This window comes from Capra hircus, chromosome 8 (assembly GCF_001704415.2).
Source record: "Capra hircus breed San Clemente chromosome 8, ASM170441v1, whole genome shotgun sequence".
NCBI lineage: Eukaryota > Metazoa > Chordata > Mammalia > Artiodactyla > Bovidae > Capra > Capra hircus.
The window spans coordinates 38,019,413-38,032,567 of NC_030815.1; the positions used below are offsets into that span (position 1 = coordinate 38,019,413).

A 13,155-nucleotide genomic window follows, 5' to 3' on the forward strand; every position below is an offset into this window, starting at 1 on the left:
ACTAAATATTGTTCTGGAAATAAAACTAACATGATTTTAGTGTTCATAGTCCATCCAGTTGCCAATTTTAGTCATTAGCATATTTCATGAATATTAGGTCTTGACATTCATATATAAGACTTTAAAGAGAATATGAATTGTTTGATACTCCTAAGAGTTTCTCAGCCACAGCAGTTTCGAATAGTATGCTAATAAGCTAAATCATGAGTAATTCTGGAACCACTCATTGAAACAGGAAGAGAAGCAAGAAATCAGTGCTCCACACTGTTAGGTAGCTGTGCTTTGTAAGAATCTCTTGCATCCATGATATCTGAAAGGATTTGACAAAGTAATTTGTTACATGCTCCTACTTAAGTGCTTCTTCTACTCAAAGCCTTTCCATTCTCTGAAGCAATATCCATCTCCGATGTTGGTCATATACAACCAAGGAGCCTTCATAGCGTTTGGACACAGTTGTATTTTCTTTTGAGGATGAACAGCTAGAGATATGCTGGGTTGTTTATCTCCTGGGGCCTGAAAGGTAGCAGAACGTACCATCCTAAAATATGTCACTTTGGCATCAGGACTGCTTTTCGCCTAAGACAACTTAGAAGAAGCAGATATAAGGAAGGTTTTCTTCTGTCCTCCTATGTACCTAAAAGCAGCACATAAATTCATTAACGTGTCACCCCTCTTCTCTCTACCAGGAAGGGCAAAAGCTAACTACTGGAGACAACTCTAGATGCTTTTCAGCTCCAGAGACGGCACCAGAGGAATCTCCATAAACACATTTTACCTTCCATTAGCCTTCCCACAATCTGCTGTCCTAGAAACTCAAAATCTTTTCCTTTGTCATTTACCTAAAATTTATTGTTCTTTGGTTAAGACATTATATAGACTGAGTTTTAACCATTCCTTTGAGTATGCACGATACACGTTACTAAACTATTTTTCTCTTCTTAGTCTGTCTCGTCTAAGTTACAGGGCCCCAGCAAGAGACCCTCAGATGACTAGAAGGAAAAGAAAAATCTTCCCTCCTCTATGCTGCTGCTGCTCCTGCTGCTAAGTCACCTCAGTCGTGTCCGACTCTGCAACCCCATAGACGGCAGCCCACCAGGCTCCCCCGTCCCTGGGATTCTCCAGGCTAGAACACTGTAGGCCTTAGCAATTTAGCATGTTTGTGATTATGTGGTGACCTCTATAGTGCAGGGTCCTCTTGCCCAGGTCAAAGAATAAATACTGCCTTGCTGGGTACCTATGAAAGCCCCAAGCAGGCCACATCTTTCCAACAGACCATGGAGTACAGATGTGACCAGGGTAAAGACGTGGCCATTGGGGACAAAAGGAAACCCTTATGCTGCTGTTAGTTTAAAGTCACCCTGTACAGACTCACAAGACTGTACATTTCCTTCCTCTGGGAATGCCAGGAACTACTTGCTGGCAGGAATCTTCTACCAATTATTACTAAGTACTTGATATATTATCATCAAAAGCCTATAGCCTTTAAGAGGGCACACCATAAGAAGGACATATTTAGAGTAATCAGCTACTCTCCAAAAGATCTGTGCTCCAAAGAAAGACATATCTTCATGTTAAATGAACCCAAGACTGCTCCCCACACGTGGTTTAATGAATTTAACTTCTAACTTTTCAATAATTGTAAATATATTATAATAGTGCGTGTGCCTGCATGCTAAATCACTTTATTGTGTCCAACTCTGCGACCCTGTGGACTGTAGCCCACCAGGCTCCTTTCTCCATGGAATTCTCCAGGCAAGAACACTGGAGTGGGTTGCCACACCCTCCTCCAAGGATTTTCCTGACCCAGGGGATTGAACCCGAGTCTCTTATGTTTCCTGCATTGACAGGCAAGTTCTTTACCAATTAGTGACACCTGGAAAGCTTATAATAGTGTAATTTCACACTATTCAAAAGAAGCCTAAACCAAAGGTTAGGGAGCACAGTATCTGAAATAAAGAGTCCTAGTCTAGCTGGAGGCAGTGAATAAATATTAACATTTAAATATGTGTAACTGAAAGCACATCTGTTTTAACATGAGATAATAAAATTTTCCCCTCAAAAAAAAGATTGCAGAATGCTATAAATGTATTACAGCTTGCTAAATTACAAATAAATGTGTGAAAAAATAAATACATTATGTGTGTGTATTTAAGGTCTCAAGAACAACTGCCCATTTGTCAATCAATTAAAACACATATACAGATACATCTATATCTTTATATCTATATGTCTCTCTCTATGTGTGCATATATATACACTTGCACATATTTTCAAAAGTGCCCTCATGAAGTTTCAATTAATAAAAATATATGAAATGTGAAGAATTTATTCCTGAATATTTTGCCTGAATGTATTTGTGGAGTATTAGCCAGAAGACAACCTGACAGTGTGAATAACTGTGTCTGATGTTGAGCATTCTATAAATTAAATTATTTTTAAAGTCAACTTTATAAAAGTACATCTTAGGAGTTAAAAAAGAAACCTAACTCTGGATTGATAAGAACAAATCACAGGCAAGAAATGGGTAAGACGTTGGGACCTGAAGCCAGACTGCTAAAGGGGGAAAAGTTGGGATTTAAAGATCTTAACGTGCCTGGGCTTCCCTGGTGGTCCAGTGGATAAGAATCTGCCTGCCAATGCAGAGGACATGACTTTCATCCCTGGCCTGGTAAGATCACACATGCTACAGGGCAACGAAGCCCATGCGCCCTAACTATTGAGCCTGTGCTCTAAAGTCCATGAGACACAACTGCTGAAGTCCACACACCCTGGAACCCATGCTCTGCAACAAGAGAAGCGACCACAATGAGAAGCCTGTGCACCCGCACCACAAACTTTATTGTGTTGAATTCCATAAAATTTAGGGTTATTTGCAACACTAGTTTGCCTGGATAGCATACAATTATTACAGACTTTATAGAATTGTTCTTAGGAGTTAAAAAAAAAAATCTTGGCTAAGAACAAAAGCTCAGGAACTCGACAGACAGGTGTCAAATCAATAGTTCTTTCTTTGATAAATGATTCATTAATGAATCATATTGGTGTTCTAAAATATTTATTCTAAACTAGGGAATTTTGCATTAAAATACTTGTCCAACTTAAAGAGGTAATTAAATATATTACATAGTGAACCAAGGAAATTTAATATTTTTCTTTAAGAAATTAATTGTATGCATGTTTTTCTATTGTGATGAATACTATTTAGACACAAAACTGGGATATTTGGGGGCTTAGCTTATTTTATTGAATCCATATAAGAATTTGAATTCCTGATGTAATAAAGCATAGCTAAAAGTTTAAATAAACATAATGTAAATGTTATATACGTAAATGAACATAATGTAGATGTGAGAGTCCCTTGGACTGAAAGGAGATCCAACCAGTCCATCCTAAAGGAAATCAGTCCTGAATATTCATTGGAAGGAGTGATGCTGAAGCTGAAGCTCCAATACTTTGGCCTCTTGATGCGAAAAACTCACTCATTTAAAAAGACTGATGCTGGGAAAGACTGAAGGTGGGAGGAGAAGGGGATGACAGAGGATGAGATGGTTGAATGGCATTACCGACTCGATGGACATGAGTGTGAATAAGCTCTGGGAATTGGTGATGGACAAGGAAGCCTGGCCACGGGGTCACAAAGAGTTGGACAGGACTGAGTGATAGACTGAACTGAATGTAAACCGTGTTTAGTTTTAGTTGAAATGTATTACAATTAGATTATAACTAAAATATCTCATATATTTTAAATATTTGCTGTAGTAAAACTCAAGAATAAAACTACTCTAGTGTTTTTAACTTAGAAGTTTTAATATTTTGGTTCAGATCTCAAGAGTACAGTTTGGCCTCTCATCTTCTGAGATGATCCTGTCTGTGGAGTGTGTTTCTCTCTAAATAAATCCATTTCTTTCCAATCAAAAAAAGAAATTTTAAAAACTACAATTTGCTTTAAGGAAATGGTCCTGCAGAGCGATAGGTTTGGAGGGTCCTTTTAAGGCAGTGATTTCCAAACGAAGTTGTTTGGGCCTTCTAGGCCTTCTAACAGCTTACAAAACAGTAAAGAGGGGTAGGGGTGCAAACCTTCCCCTGTTCAAAAAGTTTCCTAGGCACTGTCGTTTAGATGAAAGTGCATAAACTGAGAGTATGACAGATGTGAACTCTTTATCCAACTTGCTCTATTATAAAAGCCAGTTACTTCATCTCAACTTTACATCTGTAAAATAGTGTTCAGTTCAAACACTCAGTCGTGTCCAACTCTTTGCAACCCCATGAACTGCAGCATGCCAGGCCTCCCCGTCCATCACCAACTCCGAGTTTACCCAAACTCATGTCCATTGAGTTGGTGATGCCATCCAACCATCTCATCCTCTGTCATCCCCTTCTCCTCAAGCCTTCAATCTTTCCCAGAATCAGGGTCTTTTCAAATGAGTCAGCTCTTCGCATCAGGTGGCCAAAGTATTGGAGTTTCAGCTTCAACATCAGTCCTTCCAATGAACACCCAGGACTGATCTCCTTTAGGATGGACTGGTTGGATCTCCTTGCAGTCCAAGGGACTCTCAAGAGTCTTCTCCAACTCCACAGTTCAAAAGCATCAATTCTTCGGTGCTCAGCTTTCTTCACAGTCCAACTCTCTCATCCATACATGACTACCGGAAAAACCATAGCCTTGACTAGACAAAGTAATGTCTTTGTTGGCAAAGTAATGTCTCTGCTTTTTAATATGCTGTCTAGGTTGGTCATAACTTTTCTTCCAAGGAGTAAGCATCTTTTAATTTCATGACTGCAATCACCACCTGCAGTGATTTTGGAGCCCCCCAAAATACAGTCAACCACTGTTTCCACTGTTTCCCCATCTATTTGCCATGAAGTGATGGGACCAGATGCCATGATCTTAGTTTTATGAATGTTGAGCTTTAAGCCAACTTTTTCACTCTTCTTTCACTTTCATCAAGAGGCCCTTTAGTTCTTCTTCACTTTCTGCCGTAAGGGTGGTGTTATCTGCATATCTGAGGTTAATTGATATTTCTCCCGGCAATCTTGATTCCAGCTTGTGCTTCATCCAGCCCATTGTTTCTCATGATGTACTCTGCATGTAAGTTAAATAAGCAGGGTGACAATATACAGCCTCAATGTACTCCTTTTCCTATTTGGAACCAGTCTGTTGTTCCAAGTCCAGTTCTAACTGGTGCTTCCTGACCTGCATATAGGTTTCTCAAGAGGCAGGTCAGGTGGTCTGGTAGTCCAATCTCTTGAAGAATTTTCCACAGTTTATTGTGATCCACACAGCCAAAGGCTTTGGCATAATCAATAAAGCAGAAATAGATGTTTTTCTGGAATGCTCTTGCTTTTTCAATGATCCAGCGGATGTTGGCAATTTGACTTAACTCAAGTTTTAATTGTTAATTATACCTAGATAAAGGAGAGGGGGAATATACTTAACTAAAAGGACTGTTTTAAGACGTATGTAAGATAATATTTGTAGAATTGGGCACATTGGTGATACACAATAAATGGCTATTTTCTCCTTGTACTCTCTGCAATAAAAACTACTGGTAACTTTTACTAACAATAGGATGGAAAAGATAACCTGCATATTATTTTTATTTTTTAACTGCTATTACCTCAGTTCAGTTTGGGATCATTTGTTTTAGAACTATTTATTCAAAGTCTTGGTTTGGCAGTATTATATGTATACAATTAAACAGATAGAAAACATAATTCTTTTCATATTGTGTTTCTTTTGGTAACCAAATCATCTTAAAATCTGGTGCATAATAATAAAATATCAGTAAAAACAGTCCTTGAGATAGAGAACCACAGAATTAGTACCTCAGGATGTATTCTCAGAAATGAACACTAGATGGCAGCTTTCAGACAAGATCGTCTGGGTCAATGGCCCTCTTTTCTTTCCCCTCCAGACAAAACCCAAGCCAAGTCTTTTCCAAATTTCTTTATTCCCCAGTGGATCCCACTTCCCCATGGACCCTCTTACTTGCCTCCATCAGAGCAGTAGTTACTAATCTAGAAAAGAAAGCATCTGTAGAGTTTTCTGGAGAGAGAAGATTAAATTTTTAAAGAGAAACCACAACATGAACTAACCTGCCAGCCTTTCCCTCAGTTATGTTTTACTTGACTTTTAAAGGAATAAACACAAAGTGATTTCATTTCTGTAGTGATGTAGAGGGTGGAGCAGGGTGAGTAAGGAAGATTCTTGAATCAGTTCTAAAGAACTCATTATGTAGTTCTTAGTAACAACAGCAAGTAATTTTTTTCAGATTGTTTTCTTTAAAAAAAAAAAAAACTCTCTACCCTCTACCTATTTTTCTTTCATTCACATCTTACAGTATTTATTAAATATTTATAGTGTACAACTTGGTACTTGCATCAGTCTGTTGCTGAGGGTGGGAGATTATAAAATATATTTGGATAAGGTCAACCCCCTATCCTTCAGACCACTGCAGTCATTGGAGAAATAAGACATTGACATAAATATCAACATAAGGTACAATTTCTGGCAGGCACACTTTTGGTACCACAGCACAAACAAAGTCATATCAAGTGGTATTCTCTTTGTAAACAACAGATTTATCCGTTTTCTTTCGCAGATCTCTTAAGCATATTCAAAAGTTTTACTCAGCTCAATGTGACTAGCTCATTCTGGTTCTCTGTACTTTCTATAGTACTTTCTATAGCAACTGCTCTATTTTCCAAAGTCTAAATTTTTTCCCTAGCACTTGACAGAGCTCATACTGGTAGTCTCCTTAATGACTTTTGCCTCATTAATGTATTAATGTTTGTGTCCCCCGCCAAAATTCCTATGTTGAAATCCCAATGCCTGATGTGATGGTATTAGGAGGGAGAGCCTTGGCCAGTGCTTGGGTCATGAGGATAGAGCCCTTATGCATGACAGGAGATTAGTCTTATAAAAGTGGTCCAGTGGCTCAGACTCCACACTCCCAATGCAGGATGTCTGGGTTCAAACCCTGTCAGGGAACGAGATCCCACATGCCGCAACTAAGAGTTCAAATGCTGCAACGAAAGATCCCACATGCAGCAAGGAAGATCGAAGATCCTGCATGTTGCAACTAAGACCTGGCACAGCCAGATAAATAAATATTTTACAAGGAGAGAGAGAGAGACCCCAGAGGGCTTGTCTGCCTCAACTATGTGAGAACAAAATAAGAAGACATAACTATGAACCAAGCAACCATTTTAGCACCTTGATCTTGGACTTCCCAACCTCCAGAATGGTGAGAAATAAAGTTCTGTTGTTTATAAGCTAGCCAATCTGAAGCATTTTGTTATGGCAGCCTGAATGGACTAAGACCATTAATGACCCTTTTTATTTCTGCAAATTTGTACTGATTTCTTATGTTTTATCTTCTCAGAAACTTGTAATATTTTTCCTATCTCTTCACTACTTCTTTCTCAAAGTCCATCTTAAATTCATTTCCCTTCGCCTTCTGCCTAATTTATTAGAGCCCTAATTGTAATTTTAAGCCCAACCTTCTGAATAGTGAGTTGTGTTCTAAAGTGACCATGAATTGAAAGATTCCTCAGCTCCTGTTATCTTCTGCTAATGTTTGGACACAGCCTTGGGAATTTCTGGTTGCTTTTTTTTTTTTCCAAGTGAGGTTTATTTTCAACAATTTGAGGTTTCACTATCCTGTATATTCTACTTTTTACAGAAAGGAACTTCCTCCTGACTAAAATAATACATGCACCAAACCGCAACAAAGCCATAGTAACAAGAGGCTTCAAGGCCACTCCAGGAATGTCAGGCCCAGCTGTTAAGTGTTACAGGAAGCTCAGCCTTAGTTGTTTCCCTCTTGGGGATTTTTCACCTCAACTAACTTCTGTGTTACAAAATCACTGCAGATGCTGACTGCAGCCATAAAATTAAAAGAGGCTTGCTCCTTGGAAGAAAAGTTATGACCAACTTAAACAGCATATTAAAAAGCAGAGACATTACTTTGCCAACAAAGGTCCATCTAATCAAGGCTATTGTTTTTACAGTAGTCATGTATGGATGTGAGAGTTGGACTCTAAAGAAAGCTGAGCACCGAATTGATGCTTTTGAACTGTGGTGTTGAAGAAGACTCTTGAGAATCCCTTGGACAGCAAGGAGATCCAACCAGTCCATCCTAAAGGAAATCATTCCTGAATATTCATTGGAAGGACTGATGCTGAAGCTGAAACTCCAATAATTTGGCCCTCTGATGTGAAGAACTGACTCTTTTGAAAGGACCCTGATGCTGGGAAAGATTGAAGGTATGAAGAGAAGGGGATGACAGAGGATGAGATGGTTGGATGGCATCACCAACTCAATGGACATGAGTTTGAGTAGGCTCTGGGAGTTGGTGATAGACAGGGAAGCCTGGCGTGCTGCAGTCCATGCAGTCGCAAAGAGTCAGACACAACTGAGTGACTGAACTGAGCTGGACTGACTGAACTTCTGTGTAGGTGCCCTAGTGGCCAAATCTACTTTAACCCTCAATTTGGGGTATGCAGCTTTGACAATGAATTCTAACATGAAACACCCTTTCTCTCCACGCACTGTCTGATGCATAAAAGAATTCCAAAACTTCTACTCCTGTGAGGGTTCAGGGTCAAAGGTGAAGAGGTAGGCAGAAAGAAGAGGGGCAGGCTATGATCTGCAGGATATGGCCCACTTCTTTGATTTCTAAGTGCCTAGGCCTCCTTCGCCCCTACCTCCCTTCTACCTCGCATGGCCTACAGCCTCTTCCCTGCTGCTGCTGCTGCTGCCAAGTCACTTCAGTCGTGTCCGACTCTGTGCGACTCCATAGACAGCAGCCCACCAGGCTCCCCCGTCCCTGGGATTCTCCAGGCAAGAACACTGGAGTGGGTTGCCATTTCCTTCTCCAATGCATGAAAGTGAAAAGTGAAAGTGAAGCCACTCAGTCCTGTCTGACTCCTAGCGACCCCATGGACCACAGCCCACCGGGCTCCCCCGTCCGTGGGATTCTCCAGGCAAGAGTCCTGGAGGGGCTGCCATCGCCTTCTTTCCTACAACTCTCCTGATTCCCCTGCCCTACTACTCCTGGAGCACTTCCACTCCAAGGGCCTGGGACGCTGTGCCTAAACTTTCCTCATGGACAGCAGAGATAGAGATAGCTTTACTGGAAAGGAAAAGGACTTATTTTTAATAGAATAGAAACTGGGAGCCCTTGGTTTTTCTTTGCAGCTCAGTCACTTCAGTCGTGTCTGACTCAGCCCACCAGGCTCCTCTGTCCTTGGGGATTCTCCAGGCAAGAATACTGGAGTGGGTTGCCATGCCCTCTTCCAGGGGATCCTCCCTGGTTTTCCTCTAGTGAGACCCAATTTACTTTGCTGTTATTTCCTGCTTTTTGATTTTTCTCATCTATGTGTTGGTTAGAAGAAATTCTATCTGTAGTTTTCCATATGTTAACTTACAGAACTGATTTCTAACATAGGTTATTTCTTCCTAATTGGAAATAAGTCTATAGCATTTACTTATCTAATGTGAGATACAACACACATGTGAAAAACTACAGAGAACATCATACAGCATTAAAATAATCATTCATAAAACAATAAAAGAATCATAAACAAAACCCCTTAAACAGTATCCACAACTGTATTAGTTTTGCAAACGCCCCACAACTGCCCCACTCCCCCTAAGATCACAATCCTCTCTCCTCCAAAGAAAAATTCCACTCTGATTTCCTCTGATTTTCCTGTTTTACTTTCCTCTTCACTTCTAGTATCACTACCTTAACATGCATGTCTAACAGTACACTTGGTTTTGACTGTTATCAAGGGTTGCTGTTGCTGCTGTTGCTGCTAAGTTGCTTCAGTCATGTCTGACTCTGTGTGACCCCATAGACGGCAGCCCACCAGGCTCCCCCGTCCCTGGGATTCTCCAGGCAAGAACACTGGAGTGGGTTGCCATTTCCTTCTCCAATGCATGAAAGTGAAAAGTGAAAGTGAAGCCGCTCAGTCGTGCCTGACTCTTAGCGACCCCATGGACTGCAGCCTACCAGGCTCCTCCGTCCATGGGATTTTCCAGGCAAGAGTACTGGAGTGGGGTGCCATTGCCTTCTCCGGTTATCAAGGGTTACCTACCTAAATTTATATGCTACATATTTTATTTATGTTTTGATTCTTTCCCTCAACATTGTGATATTTATCCATGTTGCGTTTATCTGTAATCTGTTCCTCTTCATTGACATATGGTTTTCTATTGTATGACTATAGCATACTTTCCCGTCTCATGTTCACAGAAAATGAGATTGTTTCTGTCTGGGGCTATCAGTAACATTCTTGTCCATATATCCAGGAGCATAGGTGCTTATAGATCATTGATGGATTTTGTTAAGAGGGAAAATCTGGTTCTTAAGGTCTGTAGTGACAAACTGCTGGGAGAGGCTAATGTTTCTAGTCTAGAGGTCACAACTGAGTAACAAGCCTCAGTGGACAGCTGGGAGTGAATGTGGTGGTCATAGGGTTTCTGGATCTTCAATGTTCTAGACAACATGAAACTGTTTAGTAAGTTGATATATCTATTTACACTCTCCCTAGCAGTGTTTGAGTGTTCTTATTTTTCATCATACATGCCAATGTTGGTTACTGTCAGATTCCTAATATCTGTCAATCAGAAGGGTGATTTAAACTTGCATTTTCCTGGATATTTATGAGATTGAAGGACTTTTAAAAATTTATTTTATACAAAGAAATCCATTTGGATTTCTTCTTTTTAGAAAATGTTAGAGGTTCCCCTCACCACTCTTTTTGTGTTTTTCTCATTGAAAAAATTGCTGTCCCTTTGACCACCACTGGGGAGGAAAAACTTTTCCTTCAACCAAACCTCCTAAATTCCGAAGAGGAACCTGAGAATTAAATCGACAAAAGACCATTCCTAAGAGTAAAAAGTTTATTTATACACAAACGGAGCTAGCTAAGGAAGTAGTCAGCTTAGTGAAAGGTTCTAATTAGAGGCTTATATACCTAACTTGGACTTCCCAGGTGGCTCAGTGGTAAAGAATCCCCCTGCTAATGCAGAAGTCATGGGTTCAGTCCCTGCATTGGGAAGATCCTCTGAAGGAGGAAATGGCAGCCCATTCCAGTATTCTTGCCTGGACAATCCCATGGATAGAGGAACCTGGTGGGCTACAGTCCATGGAGTCCCAAAGAGTCAGACACAACTGAGCAACTAAACAACAACAACAAGCATTTGTACTTTAGGTGACTTGTTAGAGAAGCTTTCCAGCCATCTAAGTGAGAATGAACCTTATAAGTATGTTGTGTTGGTTTGGAGGATGCATTTCTTACCATTCTGACAAGAGGACTCTTGAATTACACTTACGTTGGTGAAATCAAGGGCAAAACATCAGAAATTCTGTCTCCATTTTGCTACCAATTTCTCTTGTTCTAGGGAAAACAAAACACAACAAAATCAGGGTAAGGATGTATTTTTTTCCCCCTAAGCTTTACAGTTCTTTTAGAATTTTTAGAACTCACTAAGGTTCTCTTTCTGTCTTGTTTCCTTTTGCCAAATAACCTTCCCACCACCCACCTTTTATTTCCCATGGCTGACAGAAATCAACAGTGAAATACACTCCATCACAGCAAATGATTTAAACTTGGAAGAAAATTTTCCTTTCAATTTTCCCAACCATACTGAAGACATTTCTGCCTGCCGCAAGTCCTTTTAATAAAGATGTATATTAAAACTCCAACACTTTGGCCACCTCATGCGAAGAGTTGACTCATTGGAACGACTCTGATGCTGCGAGGGATTGGGGGCAGGAGGAGATGGGGATGACAGAGGATGAGATGGCTGGATGGTATCACTGACTCGATAGATGTGAGTTTGAGTAAACTCTGGGAGTTGGTGATGGACAGGGAGGCCTGGTGTGCTGCGATTCATGGGGTCACAAAGAATCGGACATGACTGAGCGACTGAACTGAACTGAGCTGATATTAAAACTAGTGAATACAATTAATCAATAGGAAAGTTAGCAAGGATTTGCAGTATATTCCCAGAGAAGAAAATATAAATGGCTGCTAAATATACGATGCTCATTTCCCAACATAAATGAAAATTAAAACTGCTATGTGATATGATAACAATATTATCAAACCATTAAAGACAAAAAAAGTATGCTAGTATTTTGTTGATAAGTTTCTGGGGAAATATATATTCATTGCTGGTGGGAGTTAAATTAGTACAACCCTTACAGAAAGCAGTTTGACATTTGCCTATCAACATCTCAAATGTATATAACTTTTGACATAGAAACTAATGTCTAGAAATTTATATCATCATATACTTGCACAATTAAAAAACAATTTATTTTTCACTATAGCATTGTTCATAATGGGCAAAAGACTGAAAAGATTCCAAATGCCCATCAATAGGGGACTGGTTAAAAAAAAATTATGAGCCTCCTCATAGCATAAGCAACCTGTTGCCTGTACAGTTTTCCCTAAAGGACCTTGGAGACAACTCTTTCTAGTGGGCGTTCATGACTGGCCTGCTGTCCCCAGGGTAGGCTCCAGACAGGTATGCATGGTGCCTTTGGAAAGCTCCAGGGTACAATGGCCAGGGTCCACATTGGCCAAGTCATAATGTCCATTTGCACCAAGCTACGGAACAAAGAGCACGTGATGAGGCCCTCTACAGGGCCAAGTTCAATTCCCTGGCCGCCAGAAGATCCACATCTCCAAGAAGTGGGGATTTACTAAGTTTAATGAGGATGAATTTGAAAACATGGTGGCAGAAAAGTGGCTTATCCTGCCTGGATACCTGTGGGGTCAAATACATCCCTAATCGTGGTTCCATGGACAGATGGCAGGCCCTGCATTCATGAGAGCATTGGTTCTGTCTCCTCCTTAATCATGCTCACCAAAATAAATCTTACTTCCTGTCAAAAAAAAAAATTATAGCATAATCCATACCGTGGAATACTATATAAAAATACAAAAAATTATAACATTATATACTCATATGAATCCCAAAAATGTTTTTAAATGAAAAAAGCAGGATACAGAACATTATGTAAAATGTACTGTATGTGTAAAATGGAGAAAAAGGAAAATAAGTGTATTTGTATTTCTTCCCAACTAGTTATCCCTGGGATAAGGTGCCTTGGGAACAGAGCAAATAGGTTATGA

The 13,155-nt window shown here is 40.0% G+C and overlaps 1 long non-coding RNA gene across 1 annotated transcript; it reads right to left on the reverse strand.

Moving 5' to 3' along the window:
• LOC102176120 lies at positions 5,322–12,801 on the reverse strand. The gene is made up of 3 exons (XR_310212.3): positions 12,788–12,801; positions 11,345–11,409; positions 5,322–5,406 (listed from the first exon to the last, which is right to left on the reverse strand). It is a non-coding gene; the product is annotated as an uncharacterized LOC102176120 (long non-coding RNA).